At 42.5% G+C, this 8541-nt stretch overlaps 1 protein-coding gene across 1 annotated transcript in view; it reads right to left on the bottom strand.

Moving 5' to 3' along the window:
• The window catches only part of LOC107108995 (serine/threonine-protein kinase receptor R3-like), a 67961-nt gene extending 59854 nt beyond the window's left edge, over positions 1–8107 (bottom strand). Inside the window, exon 1 of the mRNA XM_015409563.1 lies at positions 7836–8107. The gene's annotated coding sequence lies outside the window, so the exon portion shown is untranslated. The remainder of the gene's footprint in view (positions 1–7835) is intronic.
• Positions 8108–8541: the final 434 nt, after the last annotated feature.

The following is an 8541-nucleotide window of genomic DNA, read 5'->3' as shown; positions in this document are numbered from 1 at the left end:
GGGCCTTTAGATGGCTTTTAGAAGGTACCAGTCTAATTCATATAGATCTACATTATTGAACCCTGGAAATGAGGAGCAGAAAGAGGGCTTCATGCCCCTTATAAGCTTAACAGAAACACCTTGCTGGTGCCTGGTCTGATCTACCAAGGCTCTTCTTATATCCCTTGTCTCTACTCAGAGTTGGTGCTGTTAATATGCAGCCTACTCAGACGCATAAGAGCTTCAGTGGCTTCTTTCAACAGATATTCCCCTCTGTGTTATTCATTTCCCCATACTTAGCTAAGTGGAAAACACAATGGGACACAAGTGCTGGGAAAAACAGCTTGTTAAGTAGGAACTCTCTAAGAAGGAACTCTCCAGTTACCTTTTCACTCATGCACGTTCTTAATTGTTTACACTGGTTACGACTGCCATTTGGAGAGCTCAAGAGTAAGGAACAGACTGTGAAAGTGCAGCTACGGCTCCATGAGAGAGCATCTGCTTTGTATAGAGAAGGTCCCAGGTTCAATCCCCAGCATCTCCAGCTAAAAACATCACAAAGCAGTGATGTGAAAAACACTCTAGAGAGCTGCTGCCAGTCAGAGCAGACAATATTGGCCTTGATGAGACCCATGGTCTGATTCAGCATAAGGGAGCTTCACATGTGTCTATGTGAGATCCTAAGAAAGTGACATATTACACGTCACAACATTACCAGCACTTTATTAGAATAGTGTTACATTGAAGTTATGTTTTTTTCCTGCAATTATGGTTCATCTATTCTTTCCTATTATTTCTCTTAATACTAAATGTGAAACAGTTCTTTGAAAGCAGGGAAAGTGGCAAACCTAACGAGGATGCAGTTTTAAGAATGAAAATGGGCACGCAGATGTATTTTCTCTTGCCAATATAACAGTATGCTTATTACTACATCTGTTTATTAATGCATGTATTGTATTAGCATGAAAAACATACACTGGCATGGCAATTTCCATGTTGCCGAAATACACGGATCTGTGAACATGGATCTGGACTTGCATGTATGAAAATATAAAGTGAGTACTGAGCTACTGGATTTCCTTAAAGTCCAAAGCATACAAGAACACTGCACTCCCAACCTGAGATCACCTTTGACCACTAAGGGGTCTTTCCATTTCACCAAATATGCATTTGTGGAACAGAAATCACCTTGTATACATTATTCCACAGAGTTGATAAAAAAGCGCTGATGACTTAATAAAAAAACCCAACACCTTGAGGAACAAAGGTACAGAGGTGGGGCTGCAGTTTGGAAGGGTCAACTGGTCCAGTATGAAGACATTAACCTGCAGCCAAATTAAAGGAGGTTTAACTTACCAGCACCATATCTCACCATTTTAAAAAACCTTCCCTAGCTACCACTTTCTTTTCAAACACAACTCAAAGTTCTGTTTATTACCAATAAAGCCATAAAGTCTGGAACCATAGTACCCAAAGGACTGTCTTCTCTGTTATAAGCCTGTCTATAAAATTAGTTCTTCCCCAGTGGCCCTATTCTGTGTGCCTCTCACAGTATGAGCTTGGTGGTAGAGCACCAGGAACAGGGCCTTTTCTGTTCTGGTGCCAACATGGCAGAATTCCCTCTTTACTGAAGCTCGCCTATTGAACAATTTACAATATTCTAGGTGCCCAGCAAGGCTTTTAAAAAAAATCTTCCAAACTTTACATTATTTCCTCTTTTATTTGATTTTATTTAAATCTGTTATTTTATTTTCCTGTTTTCTCTGAGGTGGTTTTATAGGGGTTTTTTAGTATGTTTTATGGATTCGGGCAGTTTTAAATTTTGTTATTGTAAGCTAACTTGGGTACTTTGATGGAGAGCACAGGATCTAAATGTTTCAAATAAATAAACATAAGTGGAAGACTCCAAAGCTCATCTATTTTTTGCCATGCATGATGCTTATGCTGTAGTGAGGGTCAGTCCAATAGCTTCCAAGCTCTTGGAAAATTAGCCAGTACGTGCATATGGAAAAGAACCCAGAAATCATGTCTAGCATCTCAAGGGCTGCCACTGACCCCTGGGGTTGAGGCAGAATGTCACACCTAAAAGCAATCAATTTATGCAAAGTGAAATATTGGCATGGGTGTTGCTGTAATGTCTGGAGTAGAGGTATCCAAACTTACTAAGCCTGCAGACACTTAGAATTTTGGGAAAGAGGAATTATAACAAAATGGCTGCCATGGCAGGGTAATCACAAAACGGTTGCCATGGGGGTGGGATCAGATCTCTACTCTGGAAAACAGATGTTGCTTGGTTCCAGTTTGCAAAGAACAGGGAGGGTTTACTGTCCAAGTATTCATGGAGAGAGGTTGCAAAGCCCAGAGACATAAGAAATTCTGTGTCTGCAGCTAAGCCGAGGGCGTACCGCTACAATGCATTTCCCCACGATGAGCTCAGCTCTTTGCTAGTTGGTCAGCTGCTAGGGATAGGGAACAATGTGAAGCTCCTTGATTTTTTTCCTGTTACATCCCTTTGGATTTTATCCTGGAGACTCATGAAGCAATCAGGCATTGAAGAATATACTTTCAGACATCATGCGGGTGATCGCTGGTGTAGAGCATTGTCACTGGACATGTGAGAACCACAAGGTTCACTGAGGATCACTTGCACAAAACACTATCTGTCAGCCTTACCTCCCTCAAACAGAAGTAGTGAAAATATATATGGTATGTTGTTGCCTACCTGATCCACTGGGGTAGAATAAGAAAGAAGAAGAAGAAGAGGAGGAGAGGAGATTGGATTTATACCCCGTCCTTCACTACCCAAAGGAGTCTCAGAGTGGCTTACAATCTCCTTTCCCTTCCCCACCCCACAACACACACCCTGTGAGGTAGGTGGGGCTGAGAGAGCTCTTTTGAGAACTGCCCATGAGAGAACAGCTCTGAAAGAACTTGTAACTGATCCAAGGTGGAGGGGTGGGGAATCAAACACGGTTCTCCCAGATTACAGTCTGTGCTCCTAACCATTACACCATACTGGCTCTGTATGTAAACAATGACGATATAGTAACAAAATGTTAATCACCATTAATGCATGGCCGAATTATATAACTGTGCCTTTGTTAATCTTGGTTGGCAAGGATGGCAATCAGGCCAGGAATGTTTTTTGGGCTGCACACAGATTAATAAACACATTTTAGAATGTTGAGATCCTATTGAAAAAATTAATATGTACACACACTGCACACAGCTATTCAAATAACTAGTCACAAATACTGTGGAAGAATTCAATGTGGAGAACATCGAAAGTCTTATGAAACTCACTATATCCTTTTAGATCACCTCCACAGTGTACCTTAATTTTGCAAAAACATGCAGCTCCTTGCACAACACCCAACTGGTCAGCCTTCTACAGAAACCTAATAATGAACCTGGCCCTAGTGACAGGTGGAGTGGTTTCTTGGGCAGTTAAGAGCTCAATAGTAACAAAATGTTAATCACCATTAAAATGAATGGCCGAATTATATAACTTTGCCTTTGTTAATCTTGGTTGGCAAGGATATAGTAACAAAATGTTAATCACCATTAATGCATGGCCGAATTATATAACTGTGCCTTTGTTAATCTTGGTTGGCAAGGATGGCAATCAGGCCAGGAATGGTTCTTGGGCTGCACACAGATTAATAAACACATTTTAGAATGTTGAGATCCTATTGAAAAAATTAATATGTACACACACTGCACACAGCTATTCAAATAACTAGTCACAAATACTGTGGAAGAATTCAATGTGGAGAACATCGAAAGTCTTATGAAACTCACTATATCCTTTTAGATCACCTCCACAGTGTACCTTAATTTTGCAAAAACATGCAGCTCCTTGCACAACGCCCAACTGGTCAGCCTTCTACAGAAACCTAATAATGAACCTGGCCCTAGTGACAGGTGGAGTGGTTTCTTGGGCAGTTAAGAGCTCATCTGTAACTTAAGAACAAACAACACATTGTGTGGGAGATCCACCGATTTCCTGATTTTTTTTAATGCCTTTCAATTGGAGGCAAGGGCAGGGGGGCTTGAATTCCATCATGCGATCACACAAGCAGTTTGGCCTGACATAGCCACCCCTCCCCATCAAATGGGCACTATCAAATGCACTCATCTGGCTCCCGTGCCCCAGTCGTCCCTACCTCGCGCTATAACAACTACCACATAGATTTAATAGCCACCAACAAATTCCTGTGGCTACCTCAGTGAGACACTTTCATGGCGCATTTCTGGGCATCTGAATGCCACTTGTAGCTAATCTCTTAGCTGATACTGATCCAAATGTGACGTTGGCAGTGGCAGAATTTTTATCTGTAACCCTGGGTGGTATTAAATGAATTGACTCTTTTAGGCAGTTAATATATATTTGTTACCAAATTGTTTAATTTTATGAAATTGTAACTGTAATTGTAATGTACTGTATGTATATATGTTGTATTTTGTATTATATCCTATTTGCTTATGACTTACGGGTCTATGAGCAATACAAATGAATGGAAATGGCATCTGATCGCCTGGATGCGCCATGAAAATGCATGGTTCCTCTCCGTTGCTGGCACGTCCCTTTGTTTTTTTTTCTCCAACCCCACTCGGAGGTGTGCTTCAGCACCCCCATCGGCTGCCTGTGGTGCTCCTGCATGGAAGCGCACTCACGCACATGCAAAGCCTGGTGTTTGGGTGTGGAAGCAGGGACAGGGGAACCTAGAAATGCTGCAGGCTAACTCTAATGCCAAGCGGGAGAGCTGCAGAACACGTATCTGATTCCCTGGCCACGGACTGCCCCGCTAAATGTTGAGGGGACTACAATTGGCCACCCTGGACAGTAGGGCAATATCTAGAGGGGCTGTGTGGACGTGTCAGGGTGAAGGAGTTCTTGGAACTATGTGGGGGCTAACTGAACTTCCTCACAGGAGCACGTCTGCCCTTGTCTGCTTCTGCGCATGCACAGCGGGACTTAGAAAAAAAATCCATTCAGCTGTGGATCTGTGGTTGCGGCATGTTGCCGATGTGAATGACTGACCACAGGCCCACAGCACTATGATGCCGGCTTACTGGCCACTGTGTGATAAATGCAAAGCGTCCCAAACTCAAGTGGCTTATTTAGAGTCTATATATTGTCACAGCAACCTGCCCATCTGACCATACCCAAAGTTGCAGCACTGAGGACCCAACTATATATTATGTCTTTTGATGAGCTGGGTCTGGGAAGTTGCTTTCTCCACATTTTTTTTTTAATTCTTCAGGAGCCTGACTGGGCTCGGAACGATGGCATGAAGGGAGGAGGGACTCCTGCCTTCCCTCCCTCACCACACCATTTTCCTGAGCCAAAATGGCCAAGGGGAGGGAGCAAAATTTGTTCATCTTTGGAGCTGTACGTGGAGTACCCAACTTGTCAAAAAAAAAAATCACATGTCGTTTTGCCCTGATGAAGGGTTTTAACCTTTTCCTCTTATGTCTCCACAGTTACAAGAATGAGAAACACATTTTTTTAGACTAGTACATACTCTGTTTAGAGTTCTGAACTAGATAGATTTATAATCTGACAATAAACAGGAAAAATAATGGACTAAGGCCCCAATTTATGCACTCTTACTTGTGGGTAAGCACCACTGAACATAATTGATTTACTTCTGAGTAGAAGCACTTAGAATTGTGCTGTAAGTATCCTAATTTTTCCACTGGTCTAAAGCTTTAATTTTTGGATGCAAACAGATAACTTAATAATATTAGTTCAAAGACTCTTGAGAGTTGTGCTATAAGATGTCTTCTCTCTGTGTGTATGTGTGTGTGTGTGAACATGACTTTCATGAACAGCAGCACTCTTGACTGTTTCATGGTATGGACAAACCTGCATCGTTCTTGGCCTTTAAAAGGACTTGCATGCCATTCAGCATCAGAGAGTTATTTCTGTGATCAACATCTGGTTATTTGCAACTGGATTATTTGCATTTTTTCCCTTTGTGTTCCCAGCATGCCAAGTGTGCAACAGGATACCAGCCACATCCTGCACCCATTGAAGTCAGCAAAGCATTATATACACTACAAGATGCTGATGACAAGCGCTTAAATTCATGGTCTGAGAGATCTTTCTCCTTTTTGTTTTTAAAACAACTGGCCTGATGACATTTTCTAGGGAAGTAAAAATCTTGTACTCTGTGTTATTTTGATTAGGGTATTACAAGGCTTTTGTTTTTGGACCCCAGTGGTTTTCAAACTGTGCCTGGGAAATCTTGGGGTTCCTCAGAAGCTTACCAGGGTTTCCTTGGTGAGAAGAGCAGTAACTGCAGTCAAGTCTCCTTGACAGACATCTTGTCTCAGGTTAGTCGCAGAGTTCCACCTGCTAGATCCTAAGTCCCTACTTTTTCTTACTGCTGCACCTACACATTTGGCAGATTCTCAGTGGGGCAAAGGGAAGATGTGATCTGAAGTGGAGAAGATGGTGGTGGAGTACTTTAGCCTCCCCATGCCCTGTTTTTTAACTGCAGCACAGTGATCATGAATCCAGAATCCATGCTTGGATGAAGCTGCCTGAAGGGAGTTAGAGGTGATGGCAGGGGGCGTGGGGGGGGAGGGTGATGGGGGAAAGTGTGAACATCTCTCTTTTATTCACTACTTTCCTGCCACACATCATCCCTACCTCTTGCCATTCTACAGATGTTCAGCAGAGAGTAGGATTCCCAGCCCGTTTCATTTTGGCCTAGGCAATGCATACATACCTCACATACGGCTGTTTAGGCAAATACTTTAAGACACCTAGTAAAGATTCCCTGAAGAAAGAAAAGGAAATGACTATGCAACACACAACCTTCTCTACTGTCTCCTGCAGAGTACTCCTTCTGTATCAGCCTAATAACTTCTTTGGGCAGTTATGATTTCTGTAGCTGAAAAGCCTTGATCACATATGAAAATTCTCTCCTCTCTGCAATGTACAGGGATAGGAAACATATATTTTTTTTATTAATACAGAAAAGAATAGTTACCATCTGAGTTTTAGGACCAATTTACACGTCCTTGGAAATGCACTGAGGAGCACAGGGGATGTGGGTTGTGGGGAAGGTCCCTGGCTCTGTGGTAAAGCACTTGGTCTGTGGCTAGGCTTGATAGGCATGTCCGTAAAACATCAGTTTGCTGCAGACATGCCTAAATCTCAGCAGCAGGCAGAGTAGTTAACACTGCATAGTAATGTCCTTCAGCTGTACAGCGCTGAGCTTTCATTGCTAGAGGTCTGCCAACCCATCTGTAGGACCCCATGACCCACCACTGGGGAATCATTTATTGAAACCAATCCTGGTAATTTTTAAAAGTATTAAAATTTCCCATAATGGGAAATAATTGCCTTGTTTCCCCATAGCTTGTTTTTAATGGCTTTTTAAAAATAGTATACTGTGGTTTTTTAAGTTTGAACAGGACTCTGAAGAGGTGGCTTAGAAATATTCTTAATACAGAAACTCCACATTTTTCTTGGAGAACGTATTTTGCTTCCTACCAGCGTCTTTGGAATGTTTTGTCCAAACCTTTCACTGAAATTCCCCGCTGAGCTTAGACTGTGAAAGAAATGGCTAGCTGGCCTCAGCAGGAGATAATCAAGTGTCTGTGAAGGGTGCTCAGGTAGCAGGCCTGGAAAAAAATCCAAGATGCTAATTGATAAGAATTTGATGCTAGTACCTAGGAATTTTCTCCTTTATTGCTATAAAGGGCTGTTGGCTGAAGATTTCATGCTTTCCTCCAGGAATTCAAAATATTTTTTCCAGTTTGCATGAGAGATTCCCCGTTCTCATTCCCTCCACCCCAGCAAGAAAGGTCGAAGGAAAGAAACACTGATTCCTACTTACCCAGGAGACTTCGTAGGTGGAATAGGGCACAGCTTGGCCACGTCCTGTATCGAATGTCTTCCTGCTTTCAGCAGGCCTTGGGTAACACTTCCCTAGATGGGAAATTCTCTTCAGTACTAAAGTTTGAAGCGTTTTTCAGAGAGATCTGTTTATAGATTGAATGGGGCAGCTCCTCACAGCACACAGAAGACCAGCCTGAAATGGATTCATGGGTCTCCTTTGTGACTACACTGCAAAACTTTCCTCAGTTTTCCAGCTTAATGGGAACAGTGTCCTCTCATATTTTTTTGTCGGAAACTCAACTCTAGTGAAGTCTGTCAGAGAGGCCACTGAATTGAAAGGGGGGGGGATCCTCTTTCCAGCCCCCCTCTGCTCTTTTCCTCTCACCCGAAAGCAGTGGTTTGGCAAGCTGTGAATGCAGCAGAAGTTAAAAATGTTTCTTATTACTGCCTCTTCCTGCCTGGCTTTTCTCCACCACTCCCAGCTAATAAAGCATTTCCTATTGCGGAGCACAGATCTACACACACACACAAAATCTCTCTTCCTCCAAAACACATTGGGGCCCTGCACAATCATGCTTTAAGATCTCCTGTTGGTTCAGAAACAGTGAAACAACGCCTCATGACCTATTAGATTCTCACCCTCCTCCCTTTTGCTTTCTTTTTTCAAAAGTTCAGAATGGGCCATTAGTGTAGCCAAGCAAATC

Source organism: Gekko japonicus, unplaced genomic scaffold (assembly GCF_001447785.1).
Source record: "Gekko japonicus isolate JY-2015 unplaced genomic scaffold, Gekko_japonicus_V1.1 scaffold1459, whole genome shotgun sequence".
Classification (NCBI taxonomy): Eukaryota; Metazoa; Chordata; class Lepidosauria; order Squamata; family Gekkonidae; genus Gekko; species Gekko japonicus.
The sequence above is the reverse complement of the archived record's forward strand: the minus strand, read 5'-3'. Positions and strand labels throughout refer to the sequence as shown.